Source organism: Delphinapterus leucas, chromosome 8 (assembly GCF_059928025.1).
Source record: "Delphinapterus leucas isolate spDelLeu-1000000601 "Yukka" chromosome 8, BTC_Dleu_Yukka2, whole genome shotgun sequence".
In the NCBI taxonomy this organism is placed as follows: Eukaryota; Metazoa; Chordata; class Mammalia; order Artiodactyla; family Monodontidae; genus Delphinapterus; species Delphinapterus leucas.
The window spans coordinates 28,582,791-28,602,060 of record NC_143136.1 but is presented as its reverse complement, the minus strand read 5'-3'; the positions used below and the strand labels follow the sequence as shown (position 1 = coordinate 28,602,060).

The following is a 19,270-nucleotide window of genomic DNA, read 5'->3' as shown; positions in this document are numbered from 1 at the left end:
AATGGCAGAAGGCAGTGGAACAAAAGGGTGAATACGTTGTTCAATACAGTTCTTGGTGAAAATGAAAAATGTGTCTTTTATTTTTACTTAAAAACCAAAGGCACTTTTTGGCCAACCCTATACAAACTTCCATTTATAAAATAAATAAGTCACGTGGATATAATTTACAGCATCATGACTATAGTTATGATGCTATATTGCATATTTGAAAGTTGCTAAGAGGGTAGATCTTAAAAGTTCTTATGATAAGAAAAAAATTTTGTAACTATGTGCGGTGATGGATGTTAACTAGACTTACTGTGGTGATCATTTTGCAAGACATACAGATATCGGAAATTACATTGCACAACCTGAAACTAATGTAATGTTAATGTCAATTATACCTCAGTTTAAAAAATCTATCAGAGAGATTCAGATAAAGATGATAACTTCTTAAAAGTAAAGGAGTAGTAGTAAGAGTGGAAAGGGAAGGAAAATTTTAAGAAAAAATTTAGTGGCACTGGAAGAGCATGTTGGTGATTGTGTGAATGATATTTGTAATAAAATGTTAAACTCTTTTGATGTTTGACTGCAAATAGCTTTTAAGCCTCACACCTGCTGGGCAAGCTGATAGGGAAGCCCAAGCACCTACAGGAGATTCAAACCACCCAATCTCCTGTCTTTCTAGGTCAGTCCTCACCCAGGCCCACCCCCTAACCACAATAAAAGCCTCAAGCCAGTCTGCTTTCCTTGCTCTCTCCAGCCATTTTGGACCAGCTTGGGACTGCTCTGCTCATCCCATAAACCTCCATTATGTAAGTAACAAATCTTTTTGCACCTTCACAAATATGTATGTATATAATTTTGTATTTTTTAATGTTTAAATTAATATGAATTGCTACTTTTATAATAAATGCTTAAATTGTTAAAAAAACAATGACAGTGCTACAAAGCATGGCTTTAGAAATAAATACATGTAATTTGCGTATGCATGTATATAAGCATTATGAAAATGTAGAGAACCTTCCATTTTGTTGGTATTATATGACCTGTGTTTTCACTTATCTTCATGTTTATTTTCACAAAAGTTCTTGAAAATTGCCTATCAGTGAACCTGTCATGGCCACATAAGACTCAGTGCTTGTATCCAAGGAGACCTGTCTGTCTAATCAGAATGTTCCCTGACTTACGGGTTTTTTAGGTTTCAGAAGGTAACATTGCCCCATTCAATTAGAATGATTTATAAGATATGCATAGTGTCAATAGCCATATCTAATACTAGGCAATTGAAGGTTGGTTTTTGTTTGCATAATTATCACTGAATTCTAGACATTTAATCTTATCTTCTTAAATACCTAACTGGGAGTTAGTAAGTAAGCAGTTGGTTAGGATGAATACTGAAGTTTTTACAAATCTCACTTAAATGTTTTAAATGCCCTTCTCCAGCTTTGCTGGGCCAGGGCTTTTTCCCTCCTGACCTAGCAGAAACGACCTTCCCCTCACTGCTCCATCCCGAGGCACGTTACTTGATTTTGATCAGCTGGTTGGTCTCGACATTCCAATCGTTTTAGATTGTGTTTTTGTAATCAACAGGAGGAGAAACAGAATTGGTATCATATTTAAAAAATCCACTCCCCATCCATTCAGAGGTCACAATCATTTCACATAACCCAGGGCATTATGCAGGAGAAGTATGTTGCCCAGTCTGAACACTTTTACCACTTAGTTTGGTGTCAATCCAAGAAAAGGTCAACATATTGCCACCTGTGACATGTTTAGAGGTTCAGTAAAATCTAAATGGAAAAGTGCCCTAAGGTAGGAAGCCCGGTAACAGTCAACTTTCCGGAGGGCTGAGAGTGGACGGTCTGTCATCTGGTCCAGTGTCTAACACCCTTCTCCACACCACCCGGGTGGCCTGCCTTTCTTGGTTCTATCATCTCTGTACCACTGGGCTGGAAGAAGAGAGAGACTCTCCTCTAGATTCATTCACTACTGCTGGTAGGCAGCTCTAGCAAAGGGAAACTCTCCACTAGGTCAGAATTTTGTATGAGTTGTAGAGGTTTGTTTTCCTTGGGCTTCCTGTCCTTCAGGAGCATGGTTCATTGAAAAAGGGTTTCACTTAGTCCCTCACAATGCCTACCCCACCACTTTTTTTTTAAGTGAAGAGAGCTCAGCTAATTGAAACTCCAAGCAGTTGTAGAGCAGCATATGTAAACTAGGAGAAGAGTTTTCATTGGTTACCCCTTTTATTACATTTCTTTAAACTGAGGTGTAAAATACATGAGGTAAGATGCACAGATCTGAAGTATACAGCTCAGTGACCTTTTAAACATGTGTGTGAAAATACCTGTTCTCTTGGCCTCCAGCCTCAACCACTGCAGCCTATTCTCTATGCCATCACCAGAAGGATCTTACTAAAATACAGATTTGACCGAACAATAAGAATAATGACATCAGCTGTTGCACCACCCTCACAGCAGTGATTAACTGTTAATATGTGCCAATCACTGTCCTAAGCTTTTAAATTCATGACCTCCTTTAAGATAACGCAAGTCAAGCACTTAGAACATTGGCAGGCACACAGCGAGCATTAAATAAGTAACTATTATTACTCGCAAGACCCCTGAAGGTCAGTATTTTTATCGTAACCAATTTATAGGTGATAGAACTGAGGCTTAGAAGGATTGAGTCATTTGCCCAAGGTCACCAAGCTTGGGTGTGTAGAGTAGGGAGCTGGGTTCCCAGAGCCCAAGTGCTACACATTAGGCTTTAGTGCTGTCCTAGAGCTGGCATTTCTTTAATGAAAACTCCGGAGGCCTCTTCAGCCCCTATGGGATGAGGTCTCAACTCCTTAGCAGGCCCTACAAGGGCTTCCCACAAGCTAGGTACAGCCTGTCTTTCCACACTTGCTTCTGGTTTTTATCTGCCATGCATCAATCTCCTGCTCTCTAACTAACTACCATTCATTGCTATGACCAGGTATGAGTTCTGGGTACTTCTGTATCTATTTCCAATTCTTACTGCAACTGTCCAAAACAGTATCATACTCATTTTACATATAAGTACACTGAGACATAGGAAGATTACGGGACTTGTTTCATGGTCAGAGAGCTCAATCAAAGCTGGAGTCTGAACTGGGTCGTCTGATTGCAGTGTGTGATCCTTCCTACTCGGCTGCCATTCCCCTCAAGTCACGTGCTCTCATACCTGGCTCAAGTGTCCCCTAGTTTCTAAGGCCTTTTTGACTCTGGCCACCAATTTACCCCTGTTGCTCTGCTGCTTTCCACAGGTCTAAACAGACGACTAGTTAAGGAAGAATGGCTCTTGCTCTATTTCTATTCTAGGCCTTTCCAAGTGCATTCGACCTCTGCATTAGAAAAGCTGAAACTGAGTACTTCTGGAATATTCCTAGGGCAGGCCCTGGAATGACAGCTCTGTCCAAACAAAATGGCAGGTCTTTGGCCAGATGGGGTTATGGGCTAATGGCATGAACACAGAGGGCAAATGGAGAAGTTGCTGCCAGTTAAACGCCATGTGTACTTTAGCAGAACCTCTTGGGGCTGTGTGATTCATGCACTCCTGGGACATGGATAATTCCTGAGGGATGAGCTAGCCAGCTCCTCAAACATGAGGACAACTGGAAGATGAATTCTTTGGCAGCTGGAAAGGCCGTAGTGGGCAATTTTTGAACTGATCTTGAAAAGCATTTTATCATTGGAATAGCTAACATTCTTGTTGATTACGCAGAATGAAAAATACCAAAGCATTTGAACATTTGGTACATGTTCAGTTCCTTCGGTACCTCAAAAGTGAGTATTAATGTGCAATCTGCATAAGTCTCACAACTTGGGAAGCGGCTGGCTCTGCAACGACCTCCCGACAAACCACGGCAGCATTCGGTTGTGATCATTCAATCATACTTGTATTTAAGATTATAAAATAAGTCACTTGATTCTTTAGCACATTATTCTTCCATAAATTTAAACTACATACATGTTTTAAGTCCCAAGCTAAAAATTCTCATTGTTAAGAAAAAGTACAGAAATCCAACTCAGAATCAGCACAATTATTAAAATAATTTACAAAGTATTTTGGGTGGACAAGGTGATTCCAAAGTTGATCTACAAGAATAAAAGCACAGGCGTAATAAATCAATTTTGTAAAACGAGAATATGAGGTTGTATTTACACTACCAGACATCAAAATATATCATACAATTCAAATAATTGGTGCTGGCATCAGAATTGCTATCGAGGAAGTGGAAGTGACTGCTCAGAAACAGATCCCAGAACACACATGTAATTAGGTTATGATAAATATGGAATAAAAAGTAGCAGAGGAAGGATTGATTATTTAAAAAAAGGAGCTGAAATGACTGCTTACCCATTTGGGGGAAAATCAATCTACATCCTCACTTTATATCATGAAGTAGAATAAATCCTGGACATTTATTAAATTATTAAACATATAAAATTATTTTTAAAAGACAAGAAAATGCAAATGATCATTATCTGATCTAAGCATGGTGACAGGCTTTTCAGGCTTTAAAGCCATGGAAAAATATCTCACAAGGGGAAAAATGGACAGATCTGGAAACATAAGTTAAACTTCTATTTACCAAAAAACATCATATATAAAATTCAAGGGCAAACAACCAAACTAGGGAAAATATCACACGTAAAGTGTTGATAGCCTAATATAGAAGGAGCTCACATAAACTGAAAAAACAGCCTACCCCCAAATGGGCAAAAGATATAATCAAACAACTCATAAAAAAAATGGAATTAGCAATAAACATATAAAAATGTTTAGCCTCACAAATCATAAAAAGTAGATATGCAAAGTCAAAAAGGAGAAAATTTTTTTTGCCTCTAATATTACCAGAGAGTTGCAGTTTTTAAATGACAATGGTTAATGCTCCAGTGATATAAAGAGAGAATTTGCTTACACTGTAGGTGTGGGTATAGATACAGTAAATTGTATCTAAAGCTTTTAAAAAGTTCAAACTCTCTACTCTAGTAGTTACTCAGGTGAATTTATCTTAAATAGTGAGAAAGTAAGTGATTCTGGAACAAGGATGTATATCATAGTATTATTTATAATACTATACTAATAATACTATAATACATAGTATTATTTATAGTAGTTACTCAGGTGAATTTATCTTAAATAGTGAGAAAGTAAGTGATTCTGGAACAAGGATGTATATCATAGCATTATTATATATCATAGTATTATTTCCAATACAAAATTGGAAACCCCAAAATGTTCAATAAAAAGGAGGTTAAAGTAACTACAGCAATGGGATCTTCACATAGGTATTAACAATCTTCAGAAGCAGTGGGTATTTTTAAGTTAAAAGCAAGATAAAAATTTTTATGCTGTAAAGAATGGCCATGTTTCATACCTATGAATGCATAGAAAAGAACTCGCTGGATGTGTGTCTCAGTGTTAACTGTGGTGGGGGCTTATGATAACAGCAGCAGCAACTAGCCCTGGCCAGGTCTGTGACCTCCTTCAATCCTGGCATCACCAGTGCAGGGATCTCGCCACCCCTGCTTTTATAGATGAGTGGTACACTGAGTAGTGGGGCTCAAACTCAGGTCTTCAAGGGCTGCGATCTGAACCTCTCTGCCATGCTGCCAGGATGGTTATTTTCTCTCAGTAACTGCCTATACTCCCCAAATTCTCTGCAATGAGTATACTGTTATAATCTGGGAGAAAAACACCACTTTTTAAAAAGCGATTTGGGGCCAAGAGGCCCCTGGAAATTTTGTGTTCTGTCCCCTGACAGCCTGCGGTATGGGAGACTGTTCTGCCACTGAGTCCTCTCACTCTTCCCCCTGGCTCTGGGTTCTCCTTCAATTTCCATTTCCATTCCCTTTCTCCTACTCATTCCATTGTAAATCTCGGAGTCACTTTGCCTACCGAGGGGGCAAAGCCCTTGGTGCATGGCAGAGCCATCCCAGGGCTGGTCTGGCCTACTCATTCTCTTTCCTTTGCCTCCCTCTTTTCCTTCCCTCCTGCCTACCCTTAGCCTTTCCAGCACCCCCTGAGAATAAGCCTGGTTCAAAGTTCTGGTTTAACAAAACAAAACAGGGCATCCTGGGGTTAATTCTGGGCTGGCCTTTCACAGTTCTATGATTAAATTGCATTTTTCAGTGGTTCTGCCTTTAAACTCAAACTCTTTTTAAAGAGAAATTTAAGGAGAGCAAAACACAGGAAACAGTGCCAAATGCCAATAACATATTTTAGTCATTTGGGGAATGGGCAGCTTTAGAAACCACAAATTCCCACTTATGCAAGGGCTACTTGAGCTTTTTCTTTATTGCTTAGTGACAGAAGCCTGGCTTTAGACCATGGTCAGAGTTGTTCTTTTGTTTTCTTTTCTCTCTCTCCGAAAACAGTTATAAAAGGCCTGAGCTATCACAACGAGAGTTGGCTACTCCTACAGCTCTAATCAAATAACAAAAATCATTTTCCACTGATGTAGTTAGTCCAGATTAAAAGGCAGATCCAAGTCTATGTCTTGGTACCTGCTATACCTGCTCAACAAGCTCAGTCAGGTGGAAACATGCACTCAAAACTTGGGAAGCTCCACCCATGTGACCTCACCACCAATTGGCAAGGCTTTGGCACCACGTGTTCAGTTAGGTGTTCTGTCTCTTTTCTCCCAAAGAAAATAACTGAAAAGGGAAGATAAGATGTGAGTATTGTTTTGTGACTATGCTTTCTAAAACAATGGCTGGCACAACACAAAACGGAAAGAATCCCAGACAGCTCTCTTCTGTGGCCTTAGATCTATTCTGACCATCAGGGACTATGAACCCTAACGCCAGAATCCGATGATGAGGTTCTTCTAAGCCCCTGGAGTTAGATTAAGGTGTGGCCCAGCCAGTCCTGGGGCGTGAACTGGTAAACTGTACTACATTCTCACCAAATAAATTGGAAATAAGGAGCCAGTGAGGCTGGGTTTCCATAGCCACTCCTTAAATTACTGGTAATTGTGCACTAGTCCCACTTGAGGATAAGAAGATAGCAATGACATTTTAAAACAGCTTCCTTATATAGAGTACTGAGCATTTTGGTAGTAAGCATGTGTAAGGTGTACAGAGTAACTACAAGCCAGGGAAAAAGTTCTGCAATGAAGCAGCTGACAGTCATCTGAAGTAGCAATCAACTAACATAGGTGCAAGAGATTAATTTTTGTTAAATAAAGACTAAACTGATTCCATAAAAATTGCAAACAAAAAACCTAGAGAAAATAAGAACTATAGAAAAGTTGGAAAAAGATGCAAATATCCTCAATAAAATACTAGCAAATTGAATCCAGCAACATATAAAAAGAATTAGATACTATGATCAATTGGGATTTGTCCCAGGGATGCAAGGTTGGTTTAACATCTGAAAATCAAACAATGTAATAGTTTGACTACATTAAATTACCAAGGACAAAAACCATTGATCTCAATAGATGCATAAAAAGCATTTGACAAAATCCAACACCTCTTCATAATAAACACTCAACAAACTAGGAAAAGAAGCCTGTATTAGGTTGAGGAAATTACCTGTCTATGAAAAAGTCAGTTCATCCTGAATGGTGAAAAACTAAATGCCTTCTCCTCTAAGATCACGAACAGACTCACCACATGTATTCAACATTGTACTAGAGGTTCTAGCCAGGGTAATTAGGCAAGAAAAAGAAATTTAAAACTCCAGATTGAAAAGGAAGATGTAAAACCATCTCTAGTCTCAGATGACAAGATCTGGTATATAGAAAAGCTAAAAACATTTTGCTGACATGAAAGTCATAAAAAAAAAAAAACTTTTATATTTTTTAACAAGACTTTGTAACTATATTCAAGTATGGTGCTTATACTCTTGGAGAGTCTGAGTGGTTAACACTATCCAGTTCAGAGTTATGGAAACATTTATTAGAAATTCCATTCAATAAGCTAAAAAGATAATGTTACTGTCAGAGCATGTAATAAATTCCTCATTTTCAATATAAAGAGGTATATATGTATTTTTTTTTAAATTTATTTAATTTATTTTTGGCTGCGTTGGGTCTTCGTTGCTGTGCGCGGGCTTTCTCTAGTTGCGGCAAGTGGGGGCTACTCTTCATTGCAGTGCGTGGGCTTCTCATTGCAGTAGCTTCTCTTGTTGCAGAGCACAGGCTCTAGGTGTGCGGGCTTCAGTAGCTGTAGTACGTGGGCTCAGTAGTTGTGGCTCGCGGGCTCTAGAGCGCAGGCTCAGTAGTTGTGGCGCATGGGCTTAGTTGCTCTGCAGCATGTGGGATCTTCCCGGACCAGGGCTTGAACCCATGTCCCCTGCATTGGCAGGCAGATTCTTAACCACTGCGCCACCAGGGAAGCCCTATATGTATTTTTTTTTTTTTTTTTGCGGTACGCGGGCCTCGCACTGTTGTGGCCTCCCCCGTTGTGGAGCACAGGCTCCGGACGCACAGGCTCAGTGGCCATGGCTCATGGGCCCAGCCGCTCCACGGCACGTGGGATCTTCCCGGACCGGGGCACGAACCCGTGTCCCCTGCATCGGCAGGTGGACTCTCAACCACTGTGCCACCAGGGAAGCCCTATATGTATTTTTATTAGTAGAAAATCAGTTTCTCTTCCCCTATCTACTAAACATATTAAATACTATTTAAGTACATATTGAAAATAGGTTTAAAGAGTATCAATGAGTAGGATGCCAAGTTATTAGCTGCCTTGGTATCCACATATTTCAGTCTGGCCCTATCTCCTGCAGGTACTCTGGGTCATGGCTACTCCCAAGAGAACAAAGATGACATTAGTGTGATAGGTCTGTTCCAGCTCCCCTTGCACTAGACCATAAAAGACTGCATATGGACATGGGGCTTAGAGTCAACTAGAAACAAGCTATTGCCATCTGCTGCTAAAACTGAGGCCAAAGGGTAGATGAGGATGAGAACCTACATGTCTCCCTACAAAGATCATTTAAGGCACAAGGGACAGCCATGTAAGGGAGAAGGCTACTCAGACATCTTAGAGCTAGTAAAATAAAAGCTCCATGCAAGCCAGTAATATCCGCTGAGAGTGATCCAGGTGCTTGGGAACGTCTTGGTCTGAGCCTAGTTTATATTCTTTTCCTTAGAGTGGTGACAGTGGCAGTGATCCTGTTGCTTTGGGTTTGCTGGCCAACGCTAGTCTTGAACTTGCCAGATCTTCCCTGGCTAACTCGTACATATTCTGAAAAACCACCTTAAATCCTGCTGGAGTCCTTGAACTTTGCTTCTTGTTTATGCTTTCGCCCTATAGTTAACCCTTCTAACTCTAGTCTTCTTGACTTTGGGCATTTTGGGCCTCCTGCTTTCTCTTTTACAGATCTTTCTGTATCTCCAAATGGCCTCTTTCTAGACCAACTCTGAAATCTCATGTAAAATACTAATGTGTTGGTCATAACAATGAAGAAACAGACAGAAAAATAACCTTTTAAAATCTTCTTAAATCTGTCCAATTTTTTTAGCTTCCCTTTCTCCTGAGGCCCAGAAACAACAGCAGCTACATTAAAGAAAAACAAAACAAGAAAAAAAACAATAACTACTTAAGTATTTTTCAACTATGCTCTGAACTTTCCATTTATTTATTTATTTATGGCTGTGTTGGGTCTTTGTTTCTGTGCGAGGGCTTTCTCCAGTTGTGGCAAGCGGGGGCCGCTCTTTAACGCGGTGTGCGGGCCTCTCACTATTGCGGCCTGCCTTGTTGCGGAGCACAGGCTCCAAACACGCAGGCTCAGTAGTTGTGGCTCACGGGCCTAGTTGCTCCGCGGCATGTGGGATCTTCCCAGACCAGGGCTCGAACCTGTGTCCCCTGCATTGGCAGGCAGATTCTCAACCACTGCGCCACCAGGGAAGCCCTGAACTTTCCATTTTGGAAGTGAAAATGAAATAAACATATCGTAGCAAGTATAAGTATTCCAATGGATTGGTTGCTCACAATAGTTATTTCAGATACTACATCTTTCAAAAACTATTTTATTAATAATTAGCATTGCAGTCCTAATAGGAAAACTATAAACCTAGAGAACAGACGTAAGAGAATTCCATAAACAGGAGTTATTTAATAATTTCCCTGAAGAAAATGCTTGAATGCACTTTAGAAAGGATTGGCATGATTCCATATCACCCTTCCTGAAGTACTCAGGGCTGCTGGGCAACTGAGAGGAATCATACCATGAATAGAGTGACTGAGCAATGGCACCCAGATTACATGTTTTCTGGATCAGTACAATTTTTAAAAAGTGTCCAGTTTTTTATTTTGCCTAGTAAGGACATTAAGAACAAAACAAAACTTTTCAGCTACTATCACCAGCATTTCACAAGAAAGGAATGGGATTTTAACACCAAAAAAGTAGAAACAGTATGATTTCAGAAAAATAGTTTCAACTGAATATGTGTTGTATTATTAAAAATTCACCACATTATATTTTTCTCCCTTCTGCATGACCTGGTGAAAACTCCATCCCGGATGAGTCCTCAACCCACAGAGGGAAGTTGGAATTTTTCTGTGATAAGAGAACAAGGATCTCACTATTTGCTAAAACTATTGCTTTAAAGTGAATTTCAAAATAGAAGAATTGGGAAAGTGTTTCCCAAACTTCAATCATTTGAAAACACCTTTACAAACATTTTCATAGCTGCATTCCACTTGTGTTAATTAATTTCAATTGAGTCATTTATTTGCTTAAATAAATTTATTTAAAAATGAAAGTCATATATGAACACCATAAATGGAAAGCCAGTATCCCTTGCCATGAAAGCAAGATAACCCAGCTGCTGGAAGGCCCTGAGCCTACAGCTAACTGTTGAAAAGGGAGATACGCTGCTGTTAGGGGTTCAAGTCACACCAGCACCAGAATGAAACTTTGCTTGATATAACCTCAAGGACAGGAAGAGAACTGAAGAGAATAACTTTCTTATTATATAATTAACTGTCATTTAATGCTATGACCATGTACTGCCTAAAAGCATCTCTTATATCAACTAATATCATTTTGGTAGACATTCCATGGAGTCAGAGGTATCCTCACGTAGTAATTAAGAGCAATGGCTAAATCGGTTCAAATTCTGAGACTTTCCCACGTAGCAGCTGGTGACCTTGAGCAAGTCATTTACTTCTCTGCTTAAGGTTTTTAATCTATGAAATGGGGATAATAATGATACCCACTTCATTGTGAGAATCAAATGAGTAGATACAAGTAAAGCTCTTAGACTGGTAAGCAACAGATATTAAGAGCTTAAAAATGTTAATATCAATAGATATCCTTACTATCCCACACTCTGAGAAACACCAAAGGTCTAGGCATCTGTTAGACTATATCAGGCATATAGTGATACAGTAATGTATTTCTGGAGAGAACATATAGCTAGAGAATAAGAATGACAATTCCTTTGCTAATTTGAATTAAAATGAGTAACTTGGTACTCGTGCATCTAAGGCAACTTAATGTTCATTTGGTTTAAGTCTCCTTCCATGGCCCATTCTCTAGGTCAAGAGCAAGTCTGAATGATATATCTCTGTCTTTAAGGCATAGTACACAATGTGTTTGACACAAAAAAGATTACACCATAGAGAAAGGCTTTCAGGACCCTAACTGCAAGTCACTACTTACGCAAACAAGGCCATCCAAATATATTAGGCTTCTAATTATGAAGTTAACGTCTCCTCTTGTTAGAGTAAACAACAGAATTAACATAGGATTTAACACTCAGAGTGGGGAGATTTAACCCTCACATGTTATGATATAATTTATATTATGACATACAGTACAGGAGGACTTACTCATCACCAAATCATCAAATAAATAAGCTAACATCAAAAGCAGTAGTTCTAGGGGGCTCCTGAGATGGATTAGTTGGTCTTGAACAAGAAAGACATACATGAACGTATCTTAAGCTGTTGCCTTTCATGTGTCTCATCCCGTTTGTCCCTGGAACTATATTTAGTACAGTGAGAACAACCGCGCTGCCAGGGCAGTCAAGCAGAAAGAGAGGGTATTAATATAGTAGATCTTGGTCAAGGTTAGGGCAAGAGATAGTGGACAAGTACATATTTAGTTTATTAAACTACAAGATAAGGCCAAATTGAAAATTTATAGTAATCTCTAGACCCTCTAATGGGTCTACTTGGTGGCGGCCTCATTCAAAGGATCTGGATTTTAAGAATATCTTCCCCAGTCTCTGTCCATTCACAGTAGGGTAGTTTCTTCCATCGCTGCAACATGCTTCTTGGTAACATCTCTTTTTCCTTCTCTTCCTCTCCGCTCAACTTTGGCTGTTTCCTTCCTCTAGTGTCTCAAGTTGAACATTTCAGCTTTTCCTTTTTTGCTGTCATGATCCCCCATTTATAACTTGCCTCCCTTTTCTCTACAGCCCTCTTCATTGCTAGGCTTCTCTTCTGATGAGACCAAGTTATCATCCTCATTTTCCTTGCTCTTTCAGGCAGGTCTCCCAACTTTACTAGTGAATTCAGCATGAAACATTATTCTTTCTTAAAAAAAATGTTATCTGTCCTTTCCTACTTCTCTTCCTCCTCCCATAGAGTCAAGGACATTTTTTTGGAAAATTCCTTCACTCTACTCTTATGTCTATAAGTAATAGAATGTTCCAAATTCTGGAAGTGGAATTAGGTCACATCTTTTCATTTTCCTTTGCACCTTTTCCCTAGGACTTACTTCTTTTAGAAGGCTTAGCTTGAGTACTGTACCAAAAAAGAGCAGAATGAGCTCAGATGCAAGGCAGTAAACTCCCTTCCCCTTTCTTTTTATTTATGTTTTAAAATATCTTTATTGGAGTATAACTGCTTTACAATGCTGTGTTAGTTTCTGCTGTACAACAAAGTGAATCAGCTATACGTATACATATATCCCCATATCCCCTCCCTCTCCCTTCCCCTTTCTTTACTGAGTTTGCATCTGCTCTGGGTATCTAATCAAAAAGAGTGCCCAGGGCTGGAGCTCAATAAACCTTAACTGCTTACAGTGGCTCTAGCTTTTAGTGAGCCTTACACCCTACCTATAAATGACCTCTATGCTCTGGGGTAAATTAACTCTTTTGGATCTGTCCGATTCCTTTACAATGATCTGATGGGTCATTTATGAAAGTGTAATAGTGCCCTAGAAATGTCACGCTACCACCAAAATACATATACATTCATGGGGAGTCTGCAGGATGCTGGGCACGGTTCCAGGTGCTGGGGTTAGGGGTGAACAACTCCGACAGGCCCTGTTCTCCTGGAGCAATGACTTCCTGAGAGTATTTAAAGGCCAAGGAAAATGATCACAGTCACACTGGTCAAGGAAACCAGATTGAAACCATCCTATTAAGGAAGAGGGGAGCACTTCGTTGGTGGATGGGTCACTGTTAATAAAAATTCCACCTCCCTGAACTAGGATACACATTTAAGAGTGGGCAGGAGGTTTAAAAAAAAAAAAAATCCTAACCCAACCCAAAAGATAATGGGAATCATCTGTTCTGCTCTCATGTGCAAACCTATAATTTATGGAAAGATGGGAAAGAGAAAGTCCCTGAGGAGACCCAGCCAAGTTCTGCGGTGAAAATTCAACTGTACTCGAAGCTCAGACTGGAAGAGGTGGGGGTGGAGAGGAGCAAGAAGCCACAGGAAAAATAACATGTCCCGAGGCAGCCAGCTCTCTCTCCTTTCCCACTTCCAATGCCACTCCTGGGCCAAGCTGCCCTCCTCTCCTCCTCCTGCCACCTCCAGCCCCTCCCCATTCACGCTTATTGCTTTTTCCTCTTTATTTTTCATTCATTTTTTAAGAATCCCAAGCTGGCTGTAGTGCTCGTAATTCCTGTCACAAGGTAATGTCCACAGTATAAATTATAGGGCATCCTAGGAAGCAGGTGGTTGAGATCAAGTGAGAATGTATGTTATTAAATTAAAATGGAGTTACCAGGAATCTTCAGATTATGGAGAAGAGACCATTTCCTTAAATACATGACTGTGTATACTATATATTTGCATATATATTTGTGCACACTTACATATATAGTAATTTACTACTAAAGAATATGCTATAAGACCTGATAGTAGCAAAGGCCATCATTAAGTGCAATGTCCCTAGCAATATCACCCTACCAAACTCTGATTTTGATTTCTGCTCTGTATCAAGATGGCTACATATTGTCTTTTTTTGCTTCTTCTATTGGGGTATCACTACTTAGCTTTATAATATTGCTTTTAAAGAGTATGGTTATTAACAAGTCAACCACTGTTTTCAATGTATTTTTTTAAACGCCAGTATTAGTGCTGGGCCATTTGAAAACATCTTCATTACACTTAATAATTTGCTAAGGTACTTTGATAAAATTTCAATATATATTTTATTAGTTTCCTTATGAGTCATGTAAGGTAAATTATTATCCATGTCAGAGGTGGAGAAATTGAAGCCGTCCAAACTACAAAAGATTGGTAGTAGAGGTAGAATTAGGATGTGAAATAAATGTCAAATTGTCCAGGGAGGGAATCCCCTTTGTAACATTTCAGAGTTTCTAATGTCAGTTAAGGTGTTCTTCCTATTCACGGATAGCTAGAACTGCTAGTCAGAATAAAAGGCACAGAGAAAGGAAGCACCTGTGGTCACAGGGTGCATGTTAAAGCCTCATCAGTGTTGTAAATCAGCTGAATCTTGTCAATAATACGGTGAGGGACTTTCAAGAGCAGCATTCACAGAGCATTCACTATATGTCAGGCATTCTTCCAAGTACTTTATGTATTTGTAACTCGCTTAACTTCACCATCTTGTGAGGTAGGTACTTTAATCATCCCCATTTTACAGGTAAGGAAACTGAGGCATAAAAGTTTAAGTGACTTGCTCAAGATCACACAGCTGGAAGGAGTGCAGCTAAGATGCAAACCCAGGCTGTCTGGCTCTAGACTCTACACCCTCAAGTACTGTGCTAAACTGCCTTTCAGAGGGCATGCTGGAGCCACACAACAGACCATGAATATTTAAAGGTTTACTGGGAAGTCAGGTGTTTGAACTCAGGACCAAATAGTACTAAAGAGAAAAACAAAAGATAAATGTTGGTGGGGACTTCAGTTCACATATGCTCACTATGCAACAACAGAGCTTGTAGCAATGCACAGCCCCTTTCGAGTTCATTCTCATTCCTGTCTTCCTCTTCTAATAACTGATTCATTCATTCACCCGTGTTTATTGGGCACTTCCTCTTGCCCAGGCACTGTTCTTAGTAGCAGGACGGATAAGATAAAGACTTGCATTCAAGGTTGGCTCTTTCACTTATGGATTGTTTTAAAAAGCTCTTGTGAACAGGCCTAAGAACCAAGCAACTCAGGTGACATTTTATTTTGGGAATGCAAAGCAGTCTTGGCAAGAATCATCAAACCACCTTTTCTGCTCCCAGCCTGGGAACCGAGGACACCCCACTGGGCCGGCCCCTCTGGATCCTGGATGTGAGGGGTTGGTCCTTCCTCCTAAATGCATCTCTCCTCCCAGTTCAGAGGACTCTTTCAGCACACTGCCCACCAGCACGTGTATCTCATCTTACGTGCATTTTTAATTCACTGCATCACAGTACCTAGCAGTTAACAAATACATGAAAGGTTGTAAAATATAGTCAAGGAGTACCTTCCTGAGAAGCTCATGATCGTTTAAGAGTATTCATTATTATTGTGGTAAATATATGTAGCATAAAATTTACCATTCTAACATTTTTAGGTATATCTCATCACTTTTGATCAGTTATACTTCATGGATTACTTTTCTAAACACTATGAATACTACAGCTTAACCATTTCATGGGTAATAAAATCACCATTCAGACAATGAGCTGGTGTGCTGGCCACAGCAGTGTCTCAAAGACCAGCTTCTCTCCCGTATTGGGAGGACTTCAGTCCTTGTGGTGCCCCTTCCCTCCCCACCCTCGATGGACTCAGATGCTAGCTCCGAGGTCTGAAGTTTCTTTGCCTCCCTCATCCTAAGCAGCTGAATCAACTTCTCTCTCCACCCCTTTCATTATCCCATTCCATCCACCCCATTGCCATCAGCGGGGTGGAGACTCAGCTTATAAGTGTGCAGAAGAAAACCCCAGAAGCAAGAAACTAGAATAACTTGCTCCTGCTAACAAAACAAACCAGAAAACACAGTAGGGGCCAAGACCTCAGAGTCGCTGAGTTCCAAATCCTTCCTTATCCCAAGGAGACAGACTGCCTGCCTCTCTATTCTAAGCTCAGGCAATGTGGCTTAAGCAAACGCATAGGAGGAATTCAAGCCTCAAGATCCATTTTCAGCTTCCCCCAGATCCTCATGTGCCTTTTTATCCTTACTCCATCTTGCCCAGCCAAATGTGAAAGCCTGTGTAAAGACCATTACATGTCTCACTTTGAAAGGACTTTAATGCCCTTATGAACTAACTCCTGGCTGAAATCTTTGGTCCCATGGAGACAGAGAAAGCAGCAGCCAGCTGGAAAACAAAAAAAGAGTTGTTATCTCTACATTAAATTAAACTCAGATCTGCTTAATATCTTGGCCAACGTATGCCACAACTATTTTGGCCCTTTCTGCCACCCCAAAGTCTTCTGCGGCCAAAATGTACCATTGTGCTGCTGTCTGACACTGCGCCAGCAGGCCTGTGCCAAAGCCAAGTAACACCCTTCCTTCTTCGGGTTTTGGGATAGCAGGGGAGGGTTGCTAATTCCTTTTGTGACCACTGACTAAGAGCTGAGTGGCCAACAATTTGGTAAATTATATACACACCTAAAATGTCAGCTGCATCAGAGATTTTTGCTCTCTGTCTTTCCAGTAGCTGGGGGGAACCTTTAGGCTAAAGGCAATTCTAGAAGAGTTGGGTTTCCTAACCACATTCTGTGGGAGGGATGCTAGCAGAACTCCAAGCATGCAGGATCCCGAGCAGCAAAGAATCATCTTTGATAAGTGTATATGCCAATGATTCAAACCAATGGAAAGGGATGGGAATTAAAATTAGTCACAGTTATGAAAACACACACACACACACACACACACACACACACACAAACACACAAGAGGAGAGAAGCTCTACCACAAAAGTCCTTTTTGGAATCAGACTAGCTGTAAATACAAAAACACACATGGACACAGGTCAGCCATAGCTATGAATGTAGAATGTGTTAACTCCAAACTTTTGAAACACAAAAAGTGAATTCATAGTGTCACAAATCCATATGTATTTAGCCTGCATTCCTTTTTGGACTATAAGTTAATATATTCTGTGGGTTATCCAGTTCTTTATTCTAGAAATTTGCTGTTTTTGACAACTACATGTCAATGGGTTGGATAGAATGGAAATTCCGTTTTGACCACTATGCCAGTGGTCAAAACGGATCTGTAAAAATTTTAGGGGCTATGGCCTGTGTAGGGGAACTGGGTGGGGGGCTGGGCCTGACTGCTATGATCACACTGGCTACACCAAGTGTCCTGGGCTCTGGGATTCGTGCCACGTGTTGGCTCTCTGACCAGCGATGGGTGCATGGGAACCTTGTTCTGGTCCCCTCTTTGCCATAGTATTCCCTCCCTCCACCCAGTGAAAGACTTGGTGGGGCTTTAGCAATGGTGGGGCTGGGCCTTGCTGCCAGGTGGATCTTGCTACCAGTTTGCCTCTAGAAATAGAGAACGTCAGTGCTGGAAGCAGACGGTACAGTGTAGCAGCTCGGAGTGCGTGCCCACTGGTGAAGGGAATACCTACAGTTACAGCGGTAATCAGGCAGCGGGTAGTAGTTGTTATTTATGTTTTGATAAGTCTGAAAAATTTCATACAAAATTGAAAAAGCAAAAGAGTATGTGCTAGAACAGGACAGCCTGGGTCCTGGCTCCTCCACTTTAGCTAGATGACTTTGGGCAAGTTCATCCCACTGGCAAAAGGTGGATGATAATCGTCCCGTCTTATAGGGCTGTTGTGAGGATTAAATGAGATAATCCACGTAGATTTCAAACAAGATCTGGCCTAAAGTAAGCACTCAATAATACAAGTAACTAACATTTCTTGAGCATATAATAAAAAGTAGCCATTGTTAATCTAATTATTAGTACAACCTTCTCATCTTACAGACAAAGATTTTAAGTGCCAGAGATAGGATGTGACTTGGTAAGGGATAGACTGCTATTGTTACCTTGGGTAGTAGGTTTCCTGAATGTTCCTTTCTCTTTCTCCTTGACTAAGTGCTATGACATGAGAGTGGAGTGAGCAGGCCCCTGGCCTTCAGTGAGACTGTGCCTTAACCACTCCGGGGGTGAAGCCCGCAGGCTGAGAATCCTGGCCCTTTCTAGCCCCTTGTACCTGCCTATAGGATGATGAGTCCCTACTCCCAGCAGGCAGTAGGCAGAGAAAGAAGAAAAAGGTGAAACTCCAATCAGCAGTTTTATTACCCACCATTGCCTAGACTTTCTCTGCACCCTTGACCTCTCCTCCAGCCAAGAATCCATTCACAGTATCCTTCCCTGGATTTCCTTTTCTCATCAGGTCTACACCTTCCCTTATTAATGCCCCAACTTTTTTTTTCTTAAATATTTATTTATTTATTTGGTTGCACTGGGTCTTAGTTGCGGCAGGTGGGCTCCTTAGTTGCGGCTCACCAGCTCCTCAGTTGCAGCATATGAACTCTTAATTTCTGCATGCATGAGGGATCTAGTTCCCTGACCAGGGATCGAACCCGGGCCCCCTGCATTGGGAGCATGGAGTCTTAACCACTGTACCACCAGGGAAGCCCTGCTCTATCCTTTTATTGTCTGAGCTGCAGTGGGATCTCTGCTGTTAGCACTGAGAAAAACAACCCACCGTTCACCAGATAACCTGAGTGACGCTGCCCATCTTAGTAACAAACCCACTAAATGGCATATTCTCTTCCACATGTTTTTATTGGCCAACTTTTGTGTGCTGGGCATTGTTTCCAACAGCCACTGGAGTGTAAGGTATTACAAAGACAATTTGTGTTTAAGGAATATAGGAAATCAGTAATATTTGACTTGTTTTTGTAAGCTGTCTTTTAGGTTGTATTTGGGAAAACGTTTCAAACTTCTATTTAATGACAAGTTGAAACACCATCTGACCTTTGGCAAATGGAAATCTTGCATTTGTCACTTAGAACTGAAGGGGCTAAGATCTGGCTCTCCTCCCAGGTTCCTGGCTGTGGCCAGAGCTTGGCTGCTTTATGCTAACTGGCTGGGAAACCCCAGAAAGCAGATACAGGTAGAGTGGCTTCCACAACTTAATCGCTTCTCAAGGATTCTATAATCA

At 40.7% G+C, this 19,270-nt stretch overlaps 1 protein-coding gene across 6 annotated transcripts in view; it reads right to left on the bottom strand.

The window, feature by feature from the left end:
* Positions 1–19,270, bottom strand: part of PLEKHM3 (pleckstrin homology domain containing M3) — a 188,484-nt gene that overhangs the window by 53,051 nt on the left and 116,163 nt on the right. Inside the window, exon 7 of one of the 6 annotated variants that reach the window (XM_089916442.1) lies at positions 1–19,270. This exon is cut by the window's right edge and continues 12,775 nt beyond it. The exons of the other annotated variants lie outside the window; for them this stretch is intronic. The gene's annotated coding sequence lies outside the window, so the exon portion shown is untranslated. 6 annotated transcript variants of the gene reach the window in all.